Consider the following 11556-nt stretch of genomic DNA (forward strand, 5'->3'; position numbering starts at 1 on the left):
TAATTTTATTACCTAAACCCTGTATTCTAAATTTTTTGTAGAGTATAGATTTTCTTTATGTAACTTTCACGTTTTTATGTTATTTAAATTTTTTAAATTATTCTTTCTCTTTTATAAAATACCACTTTGTTATAAACTTAATTACGTTATATTATTGAAATTAAGTTACAAAATATGTTTTCATGAGTTTATAAATATGATTTTAAGTGTTTTGTGTTACTTCTAAATGTTGTTTTATTATGTATATCATTTTCTTATTTTTGAAAACTTTATTATTTTATTTTGGATAAAATAGAGATAATTTTTATTTATATTAAGAAAATTTGAAACTCGTTAGAAATAATTATTAATTACAAATAGCGACACCACTCAGTATGCTAGATATTAACTCTAAATCAGGACCGTGCGGGAGGGCGCCCGCACTGGGGCCCCAACCCCTAAGGGCCCAATTTTGATGGTGGGCTAACGTTAAAATACTATATATAGACACAGATAAGGACTAATGAATAAGACGTCTCTCCGCTCAGTTGGTCATGTTTAATCAATTCCATGCGGGTGATAAAAGTTCACGCCTCACGGCCCACAATCTTTTTTTCCATTTTTCTCTATTTTTATGATGTAGGTCGTACCATTGCTAAAGGAATTATCCCTTATTTAGGAAAATTACTCTTTGAGTTCAAAATATTATTATAATAACTGAAAAAGCCAACATCTTTCTCTATTAACTAGAAGTTGCTAGAATATTACATGAGGTTTAAAATAATATAAGTAATTATCAATCAGGTCATTTCCTTTTTTTTCCTTCCCAAAATACCCTTACCCACTAAAACTACTTTCTCTCCTAAAAACAAACTTTTAAGGTTTTTTGCTTTTCTTCTCTTTCCCTTCGATTGATTTTCCGAACACTTGAAGCTTCATCACCTTAGCTTTCACCATTTATTTCTCTCTCTAGAGATTAGGTTCCATCTTCATATCTATCTTCTACTGTTGGAAGACGAAGATTGTTATCTCTCGATTTGCATCACCAGATCTAAAAGTCGAACCATGGGTACCACCACATCTACTTAAACAAAAACCCTCAACAGAAAACATCAGAAGAAGTTAGAACCACATTAATGGCGTTCCTCTGTTCTCCTTTTGATGCTAACTTAACAATTTCATTACTAGTTAGTGCCTTACCGGATGAGTAGTTTTCATCAAGGATTTGTTTACCCAAATGAAGAAAAAGTGGAATTGATTTTTTGTTTGAAGTTAAATGGTAATATTTTTCAGTTGTTTTCCACCAAGATGAAATAGATGGTTGTTGGGGTTTTTGGGTATTTGGGGAGGAGTAGAAAGAAGTGAAGAAATCAGAAACAATGGCATGTTGGGAAGGTTTGAAATTTCCATACCAGATAAGATTAATGGAGATTTTGCCAGAAAGAAGAGGACCATTGTGGTATTTAATGAGAAGAGGTTGTTCTTAAACAAACTCACTCAATTTTCTACCAGCTGAGAAATTAAACAGAGAAATAAATAGTAGTACTAAAAGAAGGGTAATAGAAGAAGAAGTAGAAGCCATTGGTTGTTCAAATTTCGAATCTAGTTAGGGTTTTTGAAATTGAAGAACGATGGAAGGGTAATTGGTTTGAATTTGATGAGAATGGAGAAGGTGAAGGGGTTTATACAGTACAACCTATTAGTTATTGAATACAAATATATTCACAAAAAGTTTAACTTTTTCGATGATGAAGAACTTCAATGGTAGTAATGGAACTTCTTTTATTAATTTAAAGAACAAGTTATCTATTTGCCGAGATATTTGAGTAGTATTTCAATCCCTCTAACTTGCCGAGATATTTACTTAGTATTTAGAAAGGAAGTGGAATAAGTTGATCAAGAGATTAGTCATTGATGGGTCATGAAAATGTCCCATTGGAGTCGTTTAATTTAGCCGACTTAGTCCGTTTCGAGTCTTTATTATAATAAAATGGTTGGTTTTCTTGATTAGGTGTCTTTTGTAGAGTTATGTGTGAAAATCGATTAAAAACGGGAGGAAGTTACTTGAAGGGCATTTTGGTCTTTTGGACACAAGGGTATTCTGGTAAATTTGGCCAAGGTCAGTGTATGGGTGAAAAGTAGAGTCCGAGACGAAACCGTAGGCGAAAGCGGAAGTCAAATCGAAGTCCGGAAGAGTGAAATATGCTAAGTCAAAGTTGGAGTCCAACAATGTTGACTGTTGGGACGCTTTCGGGCAATTTTCTGGCTGGTGGGATAATAGTAACTTCCTATTTTAACCCTCTTTCTCCCTTTTTCTCCCAATTAACTCCTAAAACCCTAGTCATCAACCCATCTATAAATAAATCTCTACCTCTCTCATTTCTCTCTGGACTTGAAAACCCTCTCAATCCCCTCTTGCCTATTTCTTTCTCCAACCTATTCTCTCTTCTCTACTACTAAATCCATCTTTCTCTACTACTACTACTACTACTACTACTTCTTCTCTACCACTATTCTTTCTTCCATTAATAGTCTTCTCCTTCTTCCTTCCATATTCATCTATCATCTCTACCCCCTTCATCTCTTCTTTCTAATTTCTTCTACATCTAATTTCTTTCTCTTATTTGAGTGGCAATAAAATAGCTATTACTTGGAATTCTTGGGGTAATATTCTTGAGCACAAATGGAGCAAACCTTGGACAAAATGGAGATGCATGAGTATATAGATTTTGAACATTTTTGGTGATTTCTTTCCATTAATTTCTTAGTATTTTCATTTATTTTACAATGTCAATGAATGTTACTCTAGATTCCATGTATAGTTAACTTAGCCATCTAAGGTTGTAGATGGACCCATTTTGGATCTTTGTAATACTTGTTCGTGATTAATTAAATCCCTTGATGTGCTTTAATGTCTCTTGATTGTTTATCTATATGGATTGGATTTTCTTTCCATTACTCATGCCTCATAATTAGATATTTCATACTTCCGTTAAGTTGTTAGATGGAGTATGCTTTTTAGATGATGGATAATAGTTAAGCGATCCGAATCTCTATAAGGAAGACAATTAGAATTAGTAATTGTAAAAGTTTTTATCTAGAACATCATCCGGAATCCAAATATTTCATTATATTGGATCCCGAGTATATACAAAAGAGATTTAAGTAATTAAGTGCTTGTTTTATAAAGTGAAATTATGCGGGGAATTTATAACCTTAGATATTCTCTCACCTCTCACTTAGATAGTTTATTTAGTTTTATTTGTTTTCTTATTTCTTACAAATCAATCACCAAATTTATGAAGTGGGGTGTGTGTGTGTTTTAGTCTAAGTAGCTATTGACATCTTGATTATTGGGTTAAACTCGCCTTCAATATTCGAAGTTGCCTACCTATCCATTGGGACGATTCACGAATTTACTAACATACTATAACTTGACCCCGTATACTTGCAGGAATATACCTATTTTAGGCCTATCAAATTTTTGGCGCCACTGCCGGGGATAGGTTTAGTAGTTTGGATATCGTTTGTTTGTTTGCTCATTAGTTTAGTGTTAATTTCTTACTTAGACATTTTTGCTTTATTTGTTTTTCTATTTTCTTAAGTGTATTTTCTTTTAGGTACCATTTCAAGGACATAGCCAGAAGAGACATAGGAGCGAAGGAAAGGAAGGAATCGAGAAGTAAAGCAAAAAGTCGATAGTATCGCATTTTATCTCTTCCTTCTTGCTTTTGTGCGATTGTTTAGTTCTATTATTGTTAGTTCCCATTTTGTGATTATGTGTTACCATCTTTGAACACTGTTAGATCATGGCCCGTTCTTATAACGGTTGGCCATTCGATATTGATGATGATGAGCTTATTTCGAGGATTCTTCGCACTAACCGACCTGATATGACCTTAGGTGAATATTAAAGGATGTGTAGGGATGCTCCGATTAGTGAGGGGAATAGACCATTTGAACCTGACCGATCTCGTACGACCCTAGGAGAATACCGATGGATGTGTAGAGACGATCAAATTAGTGATGGATATGGTCCAACATCAATATGTATGAGAGACCTTACATTTCACACTTTTCTGAGACAAATGATTTTACAGGTAGGTATCATCCTAGCGTGTATGGTGGGAACTATCAACAAGAGTCTTCATCTCGTTACACTTGTGAGCCTTATCATGAAGAGACTCTTAAAGATAGTTCTCAAGTAGAGTTTGTGAGTCGTCTGACTGAAATGATGTTACAACTTAAAGAGACACAAGATCGATTTCAACAGACGCAAACTCAAATGCAACAAGAGTTACAACAAGCGCAGACTCAAATGCAACAAGAGTTACATCAGAGGTTTGAGTGTCTAAATCATCAATTAGAGATGATTGCTTCACGGTTGTTAGCCGACGAGGAAGGGGTTTCACCACCCCAAACTCAAGAGGGTACTAGGTCCGATGGCGAGGGTAATACGTCTAACCCTAGTACTAAGTTAAATGTCGACGAATCAACTGAGAGGACCCAAGAACTTGAACAAACTGATAACCTTGTTGTCTCGTCTCCTCAACATGTGTCATCTCATCATGATAGGACTACATTAGACTTTGAGATTCAAGATGATGGCTCTATGAACAAGTTTGGGAATGACACTATTTTGAACTTTCGGTATTCGACACTTGTAAGGAGTCAATCTTAGATGCCGTACATGATGTTATAATTGATTATGAGGCTTTAGATGCATTTGAAGACATCGATGACATAGTACATAGAGACGTGTTGGATAGTTTGTCGGATCATTTACCTAAGGAAACCATGGACCTTGACTTGGTCCCTGAGCCTATTGCCATACCCTTAGAGTCCAGTTCAACCTTTCACGTGATCTCAGACTTGGTCGTTGATCCCTTTTAGGACATTTCAGACGTCTCTCCTAGAACGTCTGCGGACTTAGTGGATGTTCTATCCACTAAGCTTGCAGATGACTTTTTGCCTTCGACTGACCTCTTAGCCCTTCACTTGTATGTCGATCCCTTTGATGACTTCTTAGTCGTCGCCCCTAGCATTTATGCTTACGTAGTGGACCGTGCATCCACTAAGTTTGGGGATGGCTTATTTTCTTCAATCGTCTTACTTGCACTTTATAGTTTGTACAGAGTTGTGAGACGATTGCCATTTGTATATAGCTTCCTTTGGGTTCACCCCCAAATCTTTCGTCTTTTGCTTTATGATTGTTAGGCCGATTAAGATAGGTCTTGATGTTTGTGGGTATCATCTCTGGAAACCCTCTACGAGACATAACTCGTGTTCTTGTGTGAAATCAAGAGAATCAAAGGCTAATTGCATAGCTCAATGCAATCGTGTATACCCACGTTAGTGGTAGATTTGTATGTGGTCATGTCTTTTATGTGATTCATTTCATGATATTTGTTGATATTTTAGGAGCAATTCTTATATGTTTTACTTCTAAGGCGTGGTTTGTTCCAAGTTTGGGGATGGCGCGAGCTTGGCATCAACTTGAAACCTCTTTATACATGAGCCTTGGTAGTATCATCTTTTATCTCCTTCGGTTATGGTAATATCTCTCCACTCTTCTCTTTAGATTGACGTGTCTCTTTATCTTTTGGTGAGTGTATGCTTAGAACATTGAGGACAATGTTAGTTTTAAGTTTGGGGACGGGGGATATGACTATAACCAATGCATGACCATGGGTTTGAAAGACAAAAGGGTTCAAATTATCCAAAATTTGAAAAATTTGAACATTTTAAGTAGATATGCATGTGATTCTAGTGATAGTTGTAAGAATTTTGATGCATATGTGTCGAGTTGATGAGTTTTGTGATTGCTAATGGCCTTTGCATGAAAGTCGAGTCTTTTAGTGTTTGTGTTGTGCCATGTGAGTGACATCTTAGTGAAGAAGAAACATTTCTAAGAGACCTAAAGTAGTCATTAGTGGAGACTTAACCCATGTGAGAGCTCAAAGCCTAAATTGCCATTCAAGTGTACTCTTCCGCGCTAACTCCGAGTAGAATGAAGAGCTACTTAACCTCGTAACCTATAAAAGAGCTCATTGTTCGTTATTCCCGCTGAGCAGCAAAATGGTCCCACTACACCATGATCCAATGTTTCTGGTACATTTTATTAGCATAGTCCCAGATCCCACGTTTTAATCTTAGCCCTCCACATCCGCGCGCGTCAAGATCCAACGGCTGCTGCTCCTAGCACAAGATAACATGGTGAATCGGCTGCACTTTATCATCCGAATTAAAGCACCAACGGGCATTAGTCATGTGGTCCCTCTTTTCTACTTTTTACCCCCCCTCCGAAATTACCTAAAAGCCCCTCCTTTTTGTCTTTTTCAATTTTCAACCAATAAGAATCAATTTCTTGAGTAGAAAGCAACCCTAACTTCTTATTTTAACCCTTTTTCTCCCTTTTCTCCCAATTAACTCCTAAAACCCTAGTCATCAACCCATCTATAAATAAATCTCTACCTCTCTCATTTCTCTCTAGACTTGAAAACCCCCTCAATCCCCTCTTACCTATTTCTTTCTCCAACCTATTCTCTCTTCTCTACTACTAAATCCATCTTTCTCTACTACTACTTCTTCTCTACCACTATCCTTTCTTCCATTAATAGTCTTCTCCTTCTTCCTTCCATATTCATCTATCATCTCTACCCCCCTTCATCTCTTCTTTCCAATTTCTTCTACATCTAATTTCTTTCTCTTATTTGAGTGGCAATAAAATAGTTATTACTTGGAATTCTTGGGGTAATAATCTTGAGCGAAAATGGAGCAAACCTTGGACAAAATGGAGATACATGAGTATATAGATTTTGAACATTTTTGCTGATTTCTTTCCATTAATTTCTTAGTATTTTCATTTATTTTACAACGTCAATGAATGTTACTCTAGATTCCATGTATAGTTAACTTAGCCATCTAAGGTTGTAGATGAACCCATTTTGGATCTTTGTAATACTTGTTCGTGATTAATTAAATCCCGTGATGTGCTTTAATGTCTATTGATTGTCTATCTATATAGATTGGATTTTCTTTCCATTACTCATGCCTCATAATTAGATATTTCATACTTTCGTTAAGTTGTTAGATGGAGCAATCAACAGATCAAGAACGAAAATCAAACCCATATTATCTGAGAACACAATTAAGAACCATGTCGAAATCAAAACCTTTAGAGGGTCGAAACTTTACCCAAAACCAAACAAATCAACCCCGAAACCCTAATTACTAGATATGCAAACCGCTTTCAGGCAGCGCCAATCAACAAAGGTTGAAGGATCTCGAACCGACCTCCAACGAATATAGAAAAATAAGGAACAACATAAACCCTAAGAACATGAAGAGAGACAAGAGAGAGAGAAGATATCGAAGGGCAAGAACTGAATAAGAGAAGGTTTACGGTTGTACAAGGTAAAACGGTCAGAAGGAAAGAAAGGCTGTATGTACAAGGTTTACGGTTTTAATCCAACGAACAGGATAAAGCGGTGCAATACAGATCTAACGGATTAAGTGTTGTTTGGATTATTTTTTGTTTCTTGTTTGGTTTATGAAATTTAGTGTGGAAATTTAATATCAAACTATCTAGACAAGGGTGGTGCTTTGTAAAATCTATGAATGCTTTATTGTTCACTCGCCAGGAGGATCATCCTGATTCCCGGGCCCTGGAGCCAGGATAAAATATTGAAACACTTCCAGCCCTGGAGGAAGAGGTCCACCCTCGCCTCCTCGGCAACCTAAGTACGAAAGTTCATCCATCTCTGGATAAAGAGGTTCGCCCTCAACTGACCTCCTATCGTATATCCGTTGGAGAGACGTTACAGTCATTCAAGATGACAGTATCCCGGATATATCCGTTAGGGGGTTACGAAGTCTATATTGATGGTGACAACCCATGCGTTACCACCATTAAAGATGACAACTGATCATCAGGCAAAGGTCGACCCAAGACATTATAAAATGACGGAACCAAGAATGATGCAGATCATTTGATTCAGGGCAAACACATCGAGTACAAACTCAATACTAACATCCAATACCGGACGAATACACTCGATCATCTGGGGATCGCCGAACAGACCCATACTCCACTGATATCACTATCAAACACTCCAATATCATCTAATTGCAGGATACATATCGAGTACTAGTTCGACATCATCATCATCAAATTCCCGACTAAAACACTCGATCGTCTCGTTATCACCGAAGACACCCCACTACTTTCTCTCTCTTGGGCGATCAGGCAACCAAGGAAGATCGACCATTACTTTCTCTCTCTTGGGCGACCTGACAACCAAGGAAGGTCAACCATTCCTTCCTCTCTCTAAAAATTTATGTCAGGACTAACAGGCAAATACCTTGCCTGGATTTGTAGTCCTGCTTCATGAGCCCGTCTCATTAAAAATTTATGTCAGGGCTGCCTTGATTGACAGTCCTACCTCATGAGCCCGCCTCATTAAAGTATATGTCAGGACTACCCGATAAATACCTTGCCTGGATATGTAGTCCTGCCTCATGAGCCTGCGTCATTAAAAAGTATAGGACTACCCGGTAAATACCTTACCTAGATATGTAGTCCTGCCTCATGAGCCTGCCTCATTAAAAAGTACAGGACTACCCAGTAAATACCTTGCCTGGATATGTAGTCTTGCCTTATAAGCCCGCCTCATGAGCCTGCCTCATTAAAAAATATATGACTACCCGGCAAATACCTTGCCTGGATTTGTAGTCCTGCTTCATGATCCTGTCTCATTAAAAATTTATGTCGGGACTGCCTTGATTGACAGTCCTATCTCATAAGCCCGCCTCATTAAAATATATGTCAGGACTACCCGGTAAATACCTTGCCTGGATATGTAGTCCTGCCTCATGAGCCTGCCTCATGAGCCTGCCTTATGAGTCCTGCCTCATGAGCCTGCCTCAATAAAAAGTATAGGACTACCCGGTAAATACCTTGCCTGGATATGTAGTCCTGCCTCATGAGCCTGCCTCATTAAAAAATATATGATTACCCGGCAAATACCTTGTCTGGATTTGTACTCCTTCTTCATGAGTCTGTCTCATCAAAAATTTATGTCGGGACTGCCTTGATTGACAGTCCTACCTCATGAGCCTGCCTCATTAAAGTATATGTCAGGACTACTCGGTAAATACCTTGCCTGGATATGTAATCCTGCCTCATGAATCCTGCCTCATGAGCCTGCCTCATTAAAAAGTATAGGACTACCCGGTAAATACCTTTCCTGGATATGTAGTCCTGCCTCATGAGCCTGCCTCATGAGTCCTGCCTCATGAGCTTGCCTCATTAAAAAGCATATGACTACCCGGTAAATACCTTGCCTTGAACAGTAGTCCTACCTCACGTCAAGTACACTCGGCGTATAAGCCTTGCCTTGATTGACAACCCTGCATCACGTGCCTCGCCAAGAGCACTAGGTCCGCCTCGCCAAGAGCTCCGGATCTGCCTCCTTAACAAATATAGGTCAGGATTACGGGCAGACACCCCGCCTTGATCGATAGTCCTACCACCTCGTCAAATGCATAAAAGGCTTGCCTTGACAACATAACAACGTGCCTCGCCAAGAGCACAAGGTCCGCCTCCCCAGGAGCTCCGGACCTGCCTCATTAACAAATATAGGTCAGGATTACAGGCAGACACCCCGCCTTGATCGATAGTCCTACCACCTCGTCAAGTGCATATAAGCCTTTCCTCGACACGTGGTAGCCAAGTTTTGTTTAAAAGACCTCCCTCTGCATGTTACCCACGTCACTATCCAAGTCCCACTTCTTTATAAATCCAGTTTCATTCTTTTAAACCAAATACCTGAACAACAGTACGGTGAGGATGAATTGGGATTTTTAAAGAGGCGAAATGGTTTGAATGTTTCGTCGTCAATTTCTTCGCGCTCGGTTGTCGGAATTCAACGAAACTTGTTCCAGGTAATCCCATTCGACTTGTTCTACATAATTATCCGTTCAGAATTTTCAATTTCGTCCGTATTTGGTGGATTTATGATGGTTATATCGATAACTGTATAGTTATACTAATTTTATTTGGGATCGAAATTTGGAGCTATTTAGACGATTATTATTCAGTTTATTCGAATGATTTGTGTTCAGAAACATGTTTAGGAGATTGTAGACTATTTCGGGGTGTTCAAATATAGATGGGGTTCTGCCGAATTATTTTAGTGCTCGAATTTCATATTTGGACCAGTTTTAGAATAAATTGAAATAGAGATGGTTACCCGAACTTTATCATATTTCATATAAATGGACAGATTCAGCTATAAATTTATAGTATGGAATTTAATATATGATTTGTCAGCTTATAAAGACTCTAAAATGTAAAATAGAGTTTATTGGAAAACGGTTGGTCGATTTGTACGCATTTCAAGTATCCGATAAACATGGCTACGAAGTTAGAGATCGATTCGATAGATACTTGAAGTCTTTTGAAGTTAGCGAATTTGCTTTTAAGTTTTCATGGTTTTGTTTTAATGATTCTTTTTATTTACGAATGTTCTTATTATAAGAACCTAATGTTTCTATTCGGTGTTTTTGGTTATTCTTCCTTATCCCAGAGTATGCGAATGAGGAGGAATAAGGTCGTCTGGTCTTTGGTGATGCAAGGACTGAGGTAGGGGTTCTGAATCCTTTATCCAACATGATTTTATAGATAATGAATATGCTATATACTATAGTTATATATGCGGCATTATAACTAGAGTTTAGGTAGCATGAAACTCGATTTATGTGATGAACTGAAATATGCTTGAAATGTTTTGATGCGATATGAGAAATGTTTTCGAACTGATTTTACGATGACTGTGAACTATTGGGGATTTTCTTGTATGTACCCGACTACGGATTATGTCAACAAACGGGCACGTAGCCATTGAGGGTAGGATGACATGTGGACACGGGTGTGACCAGTGTGAGACCAGTGAGGTGGGCGACACTTGTCATGAGACCTGTGGGAGTAGAGTGCTTCACTTGCTGGCCATTGGTGCTCGTGCCTCCAGTTCGAGGCTCAGGGACGTACACCTGACCGCTCGTCTGTGAGGTGACATTGATTGGGAATCCCTCTGCTTTGTGTGTGATATGACTATTGGTTGTTCCACTTTCGTGTTTGATAAGATAATGAATTGAATATATATTGGTTTTGATAAATGAATGAAACTGATTTTGAAAGATCGCATTAGATGCATGACAGGGTACCGAAGAGAATGAGGTTCAGGTCCTTCCATGGTAATTACGGGACGGCTCTCTTATTCGAACTCGGTGATCAAAAACGTATTTAGATACTTAAGGTATATATGTATCATGAGGTAAACTCTTCAATGATTGCGGAGTCCCTTAGTGGGATAGGGGCTTACCGGCTAGGGGTAAGTCTCTTTCTCGAGGAGACGTAGTGCATTAGCTAGTGCCTAAATGGGCTGGTACTATCTAACGCAGTCTAGGTTCTCCTGAAGAACTCTCCTCTTATTGGGAGTGCACCATGGGTGGGCAGGTAATCACTGCTATTGCTTGCTAGATTAAGGAAAATGGTTTTGTATATAGTATATATGG

The 11556-nt window shown here is 38.2% G+C and overlaps 1 pseudogene; it reads right to left on the bottom strand.

The window, feature by feature from the left end:
* Window positions 1–981: 981 nt before the first annotated feature.
* LOC147557037 (protein PHOSPHATE-INDUCED 1-like) lies at window positions 982–1561 on the bottom strand (annotated as a pseudogene).
* Between the last annotated feature and the right edge of the window lie 9995 nt (window positions 1562–11556).

Source organism: Eschscholzia californica, unplaced genomic scaffold (genome assembly GCF_041429995.1).
Source record: "Eschscholzia californica isolate CP2 unplaced genomic scaffold, dmEscCali1.0.p SCAF_2, whole genome shotgun sequence".
NCBI lineage: Eukaryota > Viridiplantae > Streptophyta > Magnoliopsida > Ranunculales > Papaveraceae > Eschscholzia > Eschscholzia californica.